This window comes from Hydra vulgaris, chromosome 01 (assembly GCF_038396675.1).
Source record: "Hydra vulgaris chromosome 01, alternate assembly HydraT2T_AEP".
Classification (NCBI taxonomy): Eukaryota; Metazoa; Cnidaria; class Hydrozoa; order Anthoathecata; family Hydridae; genus Hydra; species Hydra vulgaris.
This window is the reverse complement of record NC_088920.1, coordinates 28,962,501-28,976,066: the sequence shown is the minus strand read 5'-3', so window position 1 is coordinate 28,976,066 and position 13,566 is coordinate 28,962,501. Positions and strand designations below refer to the sequence as shown.

At 28.5% G+C, this 13,566-nt stretch overlaps 1 long non-coding RNA gene across 3 annotated transcripts in view; it reads right to left on the bottom strand.

The window, feature by feature from the left end:
* The window catches only part of LOC136075271 (uncharacterized), a 71,857-nt gene that overhangs the window by 54,049 nt on the left and 4,242 nt on the right, over window positions 1-13,566 (bottom strand). The window contains exons 2-3 of one of the 3 annotated variants that reach the window (XR_010635788.1): window positions 4,385-4,460; window positions 3,474-3,738 (exon numbers count right to left, since the gene is read on the bottom strand). This is a non-coding gene — a long non-coding RNA (uncharacterized LOC136075271). The remainder of the gene's footprint in view (window positions 1-3,473; window positions 3,739-4,384; window positions 4,461-13,566) is intronic. The other 2 variants (XR_010635789.1, XR_010635790.1) reach the window with 2 other exon arrangements.

Sequence of the window (13,566 nt, the reverse complement as noted above, 5' to 3'; positions counted from 1 at the left end):
TTTGTACCGATGAGTTTAACGAGATAAATGTAACACTAGACCCAGTAAACCCAGTCGAAAAAAACCTTCGTAAAAGGTATAAAACGAATTTATGTCTTGACGATATTTATATATTCTCAATCACGTTATGTGAAAAACAGTTTCACAAAGAAATTACTAAAGTTGTCATCTCAACAAAAAATACCGACCGACCTTCACACGATAAATTTCTAATTTTATCATTAAAAGAGCTGATTCATATTTCAAAGGAAATACAGAAAGAAAACAAAGAAAGAAAAGAAGAGTTTAAAGAAATAAAAGAGGAACTCCAACTATTAAAAGAAAAAATAGTTTTTCAAAAGAAGCTTATTGAAAAATTAAAGATAACAAACAAACATTTGGAACTGGACCCCGTTATCCTTCAGCCGAGTCAAACGCCGAAACTAAAACTCGATTGTTTTGCGCATAGTAAAAATAAAAAAATTATTCCAGATGTTACAAATAGTATAATTCAGCAAACTTTGGATAAAACATTTTCACACGATAAAAATCAACCACAATTATTAAAAACGTATGCAAATGTCGTAGCTCAAATAAAATCAACCGCAAGTACCAATGAAAAAACAAAAAATTTAAATCCGGATATTATTCTAGCATCACCAAAAACAAACAATGATAAGTTTATTTTAGTTGGTAGAAAAAGTAAGTCAATTCAAAAAACTCAAAATTTGCCTATAATGAAAAAACATAGGGGGTCAGAGGCCGTTTTTGGCACAAAAATTTCGGAAAACAAAACCATTGCTTGCGAAAGAATTGTTCGTAAACTTGAAATTTTTGTTGGAGGCATAAGCAACCATATTAATGAAGAGCTTTTTAAAATCTATATGGAGACAGAAATAGGAATTACCCCGTTTTCGGTATGTTTAAATAAAGAAAACGAGTATAACAGATCGTATATAGTTACCATAAATAACACAGAAAAAAACAAAGTATTTAACCCTTCTCTATGGGATAACAATATAATAGTCAAACCATTTCGAAAAAAGCGCTTAAGTTCTAACTTAGCCCAAAATCTGAAAAACAACAGCAACCAGGAAAATTTCCATAAATCAAAATGGCTTCCGACAGCGTATTAAAGAAAAATAAATTTCCCATAAAATTATGTACTTTTAATTGTCATGGGCTTAAATCAAACATTGAATACACTGAATCCTTGATAACTTCCCATGATATTACTTTTATATACGAACATTGGATATCAAAACTTGAACATTCAATAATCAAAAATATTTGCAAAAACACCCACTCTTCGTACTTCCACCAGGCAAATAATCGCGAGCAAGGTCGGCCGTTTGGCGGAAATGCGTTTCTGGTTCGGAAACATATGTTTCAAAATGTCATTATTTTATATGAAGATGATCATATTCTTGCTATAAATCTTGTTAAAAATAATACTAGCATTGTTATAATTGGTATTTATCTAACTTCATCGCGGAATAATCGAACATCATTAGATGAATACACAAATCAATTAGATATAATTAAAGGCCTTGTTAATAATTATGAGGGTGTCGGCGAAGTAATTGTATTTGGTGATTTTCAATCTTTTCCTCTCGAAATATACGATTTACTAGAAAGATCAAGTCCCACAAAAAATAATCACTCCGCGGCTCTATCAGAGTTTATAAAATCGAGTGAATTTGAACTAGTGGACGTAATTAAAGGTTCCGGCCCTAAGATAACATATCAATATAATACACTACCAAATGCATCATATATTGATCACATAGCTATCTCAAAAAATACTTCTCTTAGTTATTACAACTGTTTTGTTGCCCCCTTTTCACCTCAGAATATGAGTGATCATTTGCCAGTATCAATTGTAATTGAACTCATTGGAAGATCTCTCAAAGAGAATATTCACAAAATGACAGACAAAATTAGCATTCCAAATTATGCTTGGAATAATCAACGTTTTATACAATTATATAATGATTTCGTAAATGATAATATTAAAAGTCTTAGCCTTACAAATAACAATTACGATAAAGAACTTATCAAAATCTATAATTTGATTACAAAAAGTGCATCTGAGGCTCTTAGCCAACACTTATCTGAGAAAAAACAATCATTATATTCGAAATCTTGGTGGACTCCCGAGTTAAATAGGAGTAAAAAAGTTCTTACATTTCATTTTAAGAAATGGCGTGACACGGGTTTTGTAAAAGATTTAAGTTCGCACATTTTTAACCAATACCTAATTGCACGAAAAAATTTCCGAAACGCTGTTAAGAAAGCACAAAACTATAACCTTTACAAAAAATACATAAAAATCGAGATGTTAAAAAATACCAATCCAAAAAACTTCTGGAATACTTTTAGAAATATACAGACTGATGCAAACTCAAAATTATTTACAATAAATAATAAAAAAGACAAGGAGTCAATCACAAGAGAATTCGCCGATAGTTTCGAAAAACGGTTGAACACTAAATCTATAACACATACCGCGACGAGTTTTCAAGTTCCACCTTGTACAAAATTTGACTTTGTAATAATATCAGATGAAATTATAAGAACGGCTATCTCTTGCCTAAAATTAAACAAAACCAAAGATGCATTTGGAATCTCTGCAGAACATTTAAAATATTTGCGTTGTGAAGCCCTAATAGAATGGCTAAAAGAATTCTTCACATTTCCTCTTAATCATGGTCAAACGCCAAAGTCGATGTCCACATCACTTATAATACCACTTGCTAAATCTTATAAAAAATCATTAACTGATCCAAATAACTACCGTGGTATCAGCATCATTCCAATCTTCACAAAACTAATCGAATATATAATCCTAATAATCTGTCTAGATCTAAAAGAAGCTCATCCTCTTCAATTCGGTTTCACCAAAAATAGCTCAACCCTACACGCCAATTTGTTATTAGTGAAACAATTAAACACTACAACAACAACAACTCACCTGTTTATCTCTGTTCCCTCGATGCTGAAAAAGCTTTTGACAGCTGCAACTGGGACATTCTTTTTGAGAAACTGTACAATAATAAAAAATTACCACTGTATATTGTTAATACAATATCGTCATTATATAGGGAAAGTAGTGCTTCTGTGTCTTATCTAGGGTGCAAATCATCTCCATTCTATCTAACGCAAGGAGTGAGACAGGGATCGATTCTCTCGCCTCATTTGTACAATCTTTACACTCAAAACCTTTTAGAAACTTTACAAAATGAAAGTGTCGTAGGAACATCAATAAATGGAAACTACACGGGTGTTGTAGCATATGCTGATGACATTATACTTCTTAGTTCCACCCTCTCTGGCCTACAAAAGCTAATTAATATCTGTAACATTTACACAAAAGAAAATTGCATAAAATTAAATGCTGACAAAACTGAGTTTTTAGTCACCGGAAAACATCAAATTAAAAAATGCACGATAACACTCAACCACCAAAAAATAAAACTAAACAATAAACTTACTCATCTAGGCTTTATATGGGACACAAAATATTCACCAATTGCCTCACTTAATCGTTTAAACATTGATAACCGAATATCCCATTTCCGGGCAGTAATACAGTCTTTAATTCAAGCTGGAATTCGTTTTGTTCACCCAAACTCTATTGTCCAGTTATATAAAACTTTAGCTGTTCCAACACTAACGTATGGTCTTGAGCTTTGCGACCATAAAGAATTGTTATTGCAAAAGCTTGATATAGTAGGAAGAATTGCACTGAAGTCACTACTAAACGTTTCAAAACATAGTAAAAATTATATACATCCCCTATTTTGTATTGAAGATATATCTATAATTACGCAACAAAATAAGATAAACTTATTTATTCGCCTGTTGAAAAATAAAATGACATTTGATATTCTTAAGTTGCAGTTGAACAACGAATCAGGTCCACGACCTTTTGTAGATAGCGTCATGGCTCTGTGCAATAGTCATAAATTAAATATAGAGAAGCTAATGCAACACAAAGAAAAAATAAAAATTACTGGTTTAAAAAATATAATTCCTGAAACGGATCTTAAAATCTTAAAATGTGCAGTTGAGTACTGGAACTCAAAAGAACAAAGAACATTCTTCAAGGAGGTTCTTGAGAATAAAATTCCTAGATCTTAGAGATTTTTTTTGAAACTTTTTATTTACCTTACTTGTAATATATAGTGGGTGTTTAACAAATATATAAATTAAATTAAAAAAACAAAAGCAAACAAAAAGAAAAAAAAAATGAATATAAAAATGAACAATATAATGAATAAAAGTTGAAAAAACAACAATAAAAAAAAGTTATACGTATAAAAACTAAAGAAAAATTTAAGCTAATGTATGAAGAAAAAGCTAAAGATTTTTTAAAATTATTTGCTTAATTTTTTTATATTACCTCCTGAATCATTGTCTGTCTGTATGGTTTGTTTTTGAGTAAGTTTTCTTTTGTAGCGTTAAGCGCAGAGTGTAGTCTGTCAAACAAATAAAAAGCAAATATTTTTTAATTACAGAGCCAAAAAACTTTTTCAAATAATTTTTTAATAATAAAGAATATTTTTTAATCATTTATGTAATTATATAAATAAATTGTATTATGTAATGTAATAATTATAATATATATGTATTGAAATGTTTATAATATAATATTTATAATTTAATATTTAAAATTGTTGAATAATTCGTTGGTTTTTTATTTTTAAATCACGAATAATATCCCCAGGGCCGGACTAAAGGTCGGGCCCGCGTTAAAAAGGGCCCCTGCGAAGACCTATAGAATGCTATTTAAATAATATATTTTTATTAAAAGAATATATTATGATGCAAAATAAATTATGATGATTGTCACAACTTTATGTTTCAAAAAATTCCATTACATACAAAAAAATTGATAAGCTTAGTTGCCAAGAAATACTCAATGCAAGACGGTTAGTTTATTTTATTCTTTTAATAAGTTTTTTGTTTTTAATTAAAATTTATGATTAACATTCATATATCAATGACAGCTTAATTAGTCTGCAATCTTACAGATTGGTAGTTTTTAAGCGGGTGGAAAATTACCTATGTACATACATCAAACCGCCAACAAAATAAACATAATTATGCAATGATATGGATTATACATCGATGACAATAACTCGAACCTCCAAAATGGCTCCAAAATAGCTTGACTTGACTTGACAAAGTTTGAGTTATCAGAGGTTCGAATTAAGGTTTCTCAATTTAGGGTTTCCCGGGATCCCAGAGGTAAAAAACCATACCGTTATCCCGGTATTTCAAAAAAATTTCCCGGGAGTCCCGGTAATTTTTTTAAACATGTTTTAAACATTTGTAAAAATATCAAAAATGTTTTTACTCAAAATTTGAGTACTAATTACTTTCTTTGCTCCTTTGTAATGAATTTCTATGAAAATTATGAAGATATATTATAGTGGGCAATTAAATCACCAATATTTTGCAGTTTTGGTTTGTTTCTAGGATAGATAAAATATTATTATTGAATTTGATTTATAAATAGATTTGATTTACTTATTTATATTTTATATGTTGTAACTTACAGCATATAAAGCTTAAATAAACAAACCCAATCATCTTGTAAATCAGATTCAATAATAATATTTTATCTATGTCAGACACAAACCAAAACTGCAAAAATTTGGTGACTAATCTTATAAATAATCTCAATTGCAAAAAACTACAATGAATAAAGGGTAGTCCCTGATATGTAAAATATAAAATAACCACGGACAAGTTACAAGTACTTGAACGTGCAAAAAAAGTAATTAGTTACGCATCAAAGTTGGAAGTTAGTAAGTAAAGTAATCAGTTACGTAAAGAAAGTAGTTTGTAAAAAGTGAAATAAGTGAAAAACCAAGTAAGTGAAGTTTATGATATATATTTAGTAATTACAACTAATTTAAAATAATTTATGTAAATCTACTATTAGCACACTATTTCAGGATTTTTTTGTAGGTAATATTGTTTTATAATTATATTTTAGTGTATTTTAATCTATTTAATTGATAGGATAATAATTATACCACATCATATCAAGTGGATCTAAGGCATAGCAAAATTTTACAAAAGAAAAAAAACAAAGAATCTTCCACTTAAAATATCTGTAAAACAACAATAACGTGTAAAGTATTTTTAACAAGTGGTCTTCTTCGTCATTTAAAAAATCTTCACAATGAAGTCGAAATTGAAATAACGAAAAAAAGGCCAAACGAAGACACGAATTTTGAAGTTAGAAATGCTCAACCTAAAATTACGTCATTTATAAAAAAGGAATCTAGAGAAGAAATTGTTTCAAAATTTACGGCTGCAGATAGCTTTTCTATTAATGCTATTGCAAAATCCAAATTTATAAGAAAATCTTTATCTGATAAAGGAAAGGAATGATATCGCCAAAAAACCCTTCTCATGTAATGAGTTTGGTAAAAAGTCAATACCATCTAGCAAAACAAGGAGTCGTTAAGGAAATCACTTTGCAAATTCAAGGTGGCTCAAGATTCTCTATTTTGATGGACGAATACAAATCTTTAAAGAGTCGTCGCAATTTGAATTTAAATGTGCATTCTGTAACTAGGCTTTCGAACTTGGACATGATTCGAGTAGTTGGGTCGCTTCCAGCTGAAAAAATTATTGATATGGTTGAAAACAAATTATCCGAATTTAATTTATCTACAATGAAGCATATAAGTTCTTGTGTAACTGACTGTGCATCAGTTATGAAAAATATGGAAGATTAAACGGGATGGAACATCAATTTTGTTATGCGCATGGGCTATATATAGCTGTTTGCGATATTCTCTATAAAAAACAGTGATTTTAAATTCATCGGGCAGTGAGCGTAATGCATCAGACAGTCAGAATTCTGATAAAAATAGTGAAAATGATTAGGCAGTTTTTAATAGATTGCATGCATCAGCTGTGCCTTGATAAAACTACTTTTAGATGAAAAAATGCTCGTATTTTTGAACAAGAACCTGCCATTTTTAACAATTAGTACTAACGGTAAGCGCTTATGTAAATACTGAAACTTAACATTTTATGAATCTTATCTTTTATACTATTACTTATGGCAATGGTATTTTTTACTTATTAATATAAGGCTCCATACAACATACATGCTGCTAAATACATTCTGCGAATCACTATTATATTATTTATTACGTTCTTAACCATCTGCACCCATAGAAAGATTGTGGGTTTCACAATTAAAACTTGTATTTGTTAAATTACCACTGCGTTTTTTATCATCATTTCAATTGCATTTATATTATTAGCGTATTTAAAATAATTTGAACTGCAAAAGAATTGGAATCGGCATAGAATCACAATCGCAACGAAAAATTGGATTTAGAATCGGAATTTTTTTCATATTTTGAATTGGTCTATCTTAAGTTAAGAAATGCAAAACTTATTTTTTTGTTGGTCTTCTAATTCGACAAAACTATAAGCGTCATTTTTAATGAATATTAAAAGATATTTTTTCAAAAACGTTTTTTATATCGAATTATTAAAGATAAGAATATAACGTTATGATAAATAATAAAATAAATAATTAATTTAGGACGTCGACTTGCTTAAAAAGGCTTTGATCGAAATCTTTTAATTACATATTATAAATTAATTTTTTTTAAATAATTTTCTCGTCTTTGGTATAAAAATTAAATTTCCAAAGAAGGATGTCCTAATTTGATATCTTTTGACCCATATCCACTCCAAGCGATCGTGTTTAGACTTTTACACCGACGAGTTCTACAATTTGTTGCATTTGGTATTAAAAATGATTCTTATGCCAACAAGTATGTCACTTTTAATTACTTTTGACTTTCGTCCAACAATTCTATATTGTCAGAAAGTTAAAACCATTAATTTAATTAAAAATTATTCGTTTATTAAAAAAACCCAAAAACGCAAACCTAATTGACCACAATGTTTTTAAAAACATTTTGAATGTTTTTAATAATATAAACAATGTTTTTATTTTTCTTTTTATTACTGCAAATCATGCACGAAGTGTTGCTACATCGACTACCTATTAGCCTGACTCGCAACAAAGTGCTGCAACATCGACTTACAAATAGCCGGACTCGCATCGGAGTGTTGCTACAACGAGTATCGTATAGTCTGACTCTCAAGAGAGTACTGTTACATCGACTAAGGGATCGGTTGGGGCAGGCAGTCAATCAAGGAATAATAAACAAAAATTCCGGTCATGCATTTTAATTTTCAATTTTTGTCAACAAAATATGGAGAAACTTTCTGACAACCAGGTCGGAATTATATATATATATATATATATATATATATATATATATATATATATATATATATATATATATATATATATATATATATATATATATATATATATATATACATGGGCCTCGAATCCGGAAGGCCCAGGTGGGCCAGAACCCCCAAGAAAAAAAATGATGGCGCCCTTTTAAGTTGTGCCATAAATAATTATTGCCCCTGATAAAAACTTTTTTTTTTTAAATTGTTAATAAAATTGTTTAAAATATATCTTTTTAAAGAAATATATATATACTATATATTATATATAAATATATATATTTATATATATAAATATACATATATTTTTTCTAAAATACCTAAATGTTCATGAACCAATTGATTTAGAAATTCAATGTATGCCAAAATCGGTGATTTTGGCAGCTAAACCTTAAAAATGTGGAAATTTTATGGTGGCTCTAATTTTTTGAGCCACCGCTGTATATATATATATATATATATATATATATATATATATATATATATATATATATATATATATATATATTTATATATATATATACACTGTATATATATATATATATATATATATATACATATATATATATATATATATATATATATATATATATATATATATATATATATATACACTGTATATATATATATATATAATATATATATATATATATATATATATAAATATATATATAAATAAATATATATATATATATATATATATATATATATATATATATATATATATAGATAGATATATATATATATATAGATATATATATATATATATATATATATATATATATATATATATATATATATATATATATATATATATATATACATCTCTATCAACTTTTTTTTTGGTCTTCTTGTCTTGGTTAAATTTTTTAACAATTGATTAACAAGATATTTACCGATAAGTAACATTGTTTTGATAGCACCAAAAAGCCGATTATCTGAAAAAACCACACATGCACACAAAAGTACAAACTATTCGATTCAAAATATGCTTATTTTCGAATACGGAAATAATCTATTTAAAAAATGCGCTGTGTCAAATATGAACAAAAACGAGAAGTTTTTAAACGTAAGTTTTTGAAACGCTTTATATTATAATTTTAGAGATTATAATTGATATATTGGATAAGGTTAATTTCCATTCCATTCGGTCTCTTGTTTTGTCAACATAACTATAACGATATATTCCAAAATTGGTACATATGTTAATATGCCCGTAAGTAATTTATATTTCAAAAGATTATGTTGTTCTATTTTTTATTCCAAAATTTGCTAGAAATAAGAAATTTCTTAATGATGGAAATTATTATTTATAAATCAAGATTGTTTTGTTGAATTGAATAATCAAATTTTAATTAATTGTTCTTAGGCAATAAAAAATTCCTATATATATAAATATTAAAGCAAAATATTTCTAATAATGATTTTATTCTTTTTATATATTATAATTATATAATAGAAGTATTTATTATATTACTTATTGACTAAGTTTTATTTTTTAAATGTCACTATTAAAAAAAAGGTAACTACTATATGCTATCATGCCTAGCATTTAGACTATATAATGGTAGCCAAAGGCCAAGCTATCTATATTAAAAGAATATATATTTTGATAGATTATGTATATATCTATTTATATAATCAAAATATTAAATATTATATATATGATTTATTTTTTTATGATTACTGATACGTTTTTATGATTACGTATTTTTATGATTACTGATAACTTATCTAAACCCTTCAACAGACACGTATGTCTGCTTCTGAAGGAAGGGCATTGCAATGTTGACTGTCAAAACACTCATGGATATGCGAAATGAGGAGTGGTTCAATTTGTGGTGGCAAAAAACTCAGAAACATGCTTATGATTTCCCGGACCTCGAGGAACCCAAGCTTCCGAGAAAAAGGAAGATGCCAGTAAGGAATGAGGATGGTTGTAGTACCACATATCATTATGTTGAGACAGCTATTCAGTACTATCGTGCCTTATACTACAATGTAATTGATTCTTCTGTTGACACTATCAAATATCGTTTTGATCAAGCAGGACAGAAACAACTTGAAAAGCTGAAGAAACTTTTGCTTTCTGAAGATGTCACAGATACCATAACATGGATAAAGAAGACATACACAGGTATTGGCACGGACTTACTAAATGTGCAACTTGGGCTATGCAGAACAATGTTTGATGAAATTCCAAGGTATGTCAGTGATGTTGTCTCACATCTCACACAGTTTTCCTCTTCTCAATTATCTTCTATTTCTGAAGTTGTCAAATTGTTCAAGCTGATTCTAGTTACTCCAGCAACAAATGCTGTTAGTGAACGAGCATTTTCAACAATGAGAAGACTCAAAACTTTTCTGAGAACGACGATGAAACAGCAGAGGCTGAATAATCTGGCAATTTTACACATCTTTTCAAACTGTGCAAACCAACTAGATCCAGAAAAATGTGATAACAGAATTCTGTACGGATCATCCTTATAGAACAGATTTATTCGGATTATAGTGTCTTTATTTTGAACTTAAACTATATTACTACAGGTGTATACAGTTTTATGTACCTACAACCTAAACTGTTTTATACTATTATAAACTATTTTTGGTTATTATCAGCCTTTTGTATTCTCATTTTATATAGAATCTAATATATACTATACTGCCCATATATTCTCTATTCAACAAATACAAAATATATATATATATATATATATATATATATATATATATATATATATATATATATATATATATATATATATATATTTCTGAAGTTTTTTCTGAGATTTCTGAAAAGTCTTGATTGACGAAACATTGTGTAAAAAATTGAAATTAATATGTGATTTCTAATAATTTTTTATTGCTCTATTCTTTTAAGAACATTGAGCACTCTTTTTTATAGATTACATTTATAATTGTTGTTATAAATATATATATATATATATATGTATATGTATATATATATATATATATATATATATATATATATATATATATATATATATATATATATATATATATATATAACACATCGCTCAATAAGTCCGTAGGATGACATAGATGGCAACACAAATACCGAATCCGTATTGTTTTTAGAAAGTACCAAACTTCAAACGATATCTGTCAAAGTTTCATGACAATCGGACCATTATTTACCAAGTTAGTGTGTGAACGATTGAATCAACTTTTGTGAATTGAAAAAAATGGAAAAATCAGAATTTCGTGTGCTCATTAAGCATTGCTTTTTGATGGGAAAAAACACGGTGCAGACCAAACAATGGCTTGATAAGTGTTATTCGGACTCCTCTCCATCGAGGCAAATGGTTGAAAAGTGGTTTGCTGACTTTAAACGTGGTCGTACAAACACCGATGATGCTGAACGCTCCGGTCGCCCAAATTCGGCAGTTACTGAGGAAAACATCAAAAAAATCCATAAAATCGTCTTATCCGACCGCAAATTGAAATTGAAGGAGATTGCCGAGGCCATAAAGATATCAGAAGGCAGTGTGTTTACAATATTACACGAACATTTGGGTATGAGAAAGCTTTGTTCGAAATGGGTGCCGCGTTTGCTAACACCGGACCAAAAACAACAACGAATCGATGATTCTGAAGCATGTCTGGCACTATTTCACCGAGATAAAAAGGATTTTATGCGTCGCTACGTCACAATGGATGAAACATGGATCCACCATTTCACTCCTGAGTCAAATCGACAGTCGGCTGAGTGGACACCAGCGGGTGAAAGCCGCCCAAAGCGCCCAAAGGCTCAAACTTCTGCTGGCAAGGTTATGGCCTCAATTTTTTGGGATAGCCATGGTATATTGTTCATTGATTATCTTGAGAAAGGTAAAACGATCAACAGCGAATATTACATGGCATTATTGGAACGATTGAAGGCTGTAATTGACGAAAAGCGACCACACATGAAGAAGAAAGAAATTCTCTTTCATCAAGACAATGCACCGTGTCACAAGTCAATGAAAACAATGGTAAAAATGAATGAATTACACTTAGAATTGTTGCCCCATCCACCATACTCGCCTGATTTGGCCCCCAGCGATTATTGGCTGTTCTCAGATCTCAAAAGGATGCTCCAGGGAAAGAGATTTGGATCGAATGAGGAGGTCATCGCCGAAACTGAAGCATATTTTGAAGGAAAAGATAAATCGCTCTACAAACATGATATCGAAAAGTTAGAGAAGCGCTGGAATGACTGTATCGCCTTAAAAGGAGACTATGTTGATGAATAAAATCAAATTATGTCAAAATGTTGTTGTTTTATTAGCTATCCTACGGACTTATTGAGCGATGTGTTATACATGTATATTTATATATACATATATATATATATATATATATATATATATATATATATATATATATATATATATATATATATATATATATATATATATATATATATATGTATATATATATATATATATATATATATATATATATATATATATATATATATATATATATGTATATATATATATATATATATATATATATATATATATATATATATATATTATTACATGTTTTATATACTAAATAAATAAAAACTCAAATGTAAATGAATCGCCTTATATGTGCAAAAAATTATCTTTTATTATTTTTCCCTATTTGCATTGCATAACTTTTTTATGCTTATTTTTTTTTTTAGTTTTCCCACAACAAGCTAATATCATGGTTACTCCCTACGTTTTAACACATCCTTCAATTGCCGGTCAACTGCGATTACCTCTGCATGGTGGGAAAATGAGAAAACGTAAGGCAAACTGTTGTAACTAGAAATAGTCAAAAAGAGAGCGACTTAGGCAATCAGGAAAAGAATACATAAATATCAGAGGCAAGGATATTTTGAAAGGATATATTTTGCAAGTTTAATTGTTCCGTGAAAATTTCAGAAGACTAGAGAAAAGTATTATTTAGTGGACTGTGGGGAATGTCTCAGATTGAAAAGCAACACTTTTTTAGTAAAACTACTGAACGATTAGATAAAAAAAAAGACTCAGACAAATAAAGTAATCAAATTAAGAAGAAAATATACTTATTTTTACAATTTCTTTGTTGATAATGTTAAACATTGTGTATGTAAGGTGTTTTATTTGTCTACATTAGACATCAGCAGCAGGCAAAAATCATACTATTATGAAAATAAGCTTGAAACTGTTATTCCTGCCCCTTCAAAATGGGGGAAACATTGAAAAAAAAAGTTTTTGAAATGACTAAACAAAGTACAGAAAATCATATTAACTTGTTTCC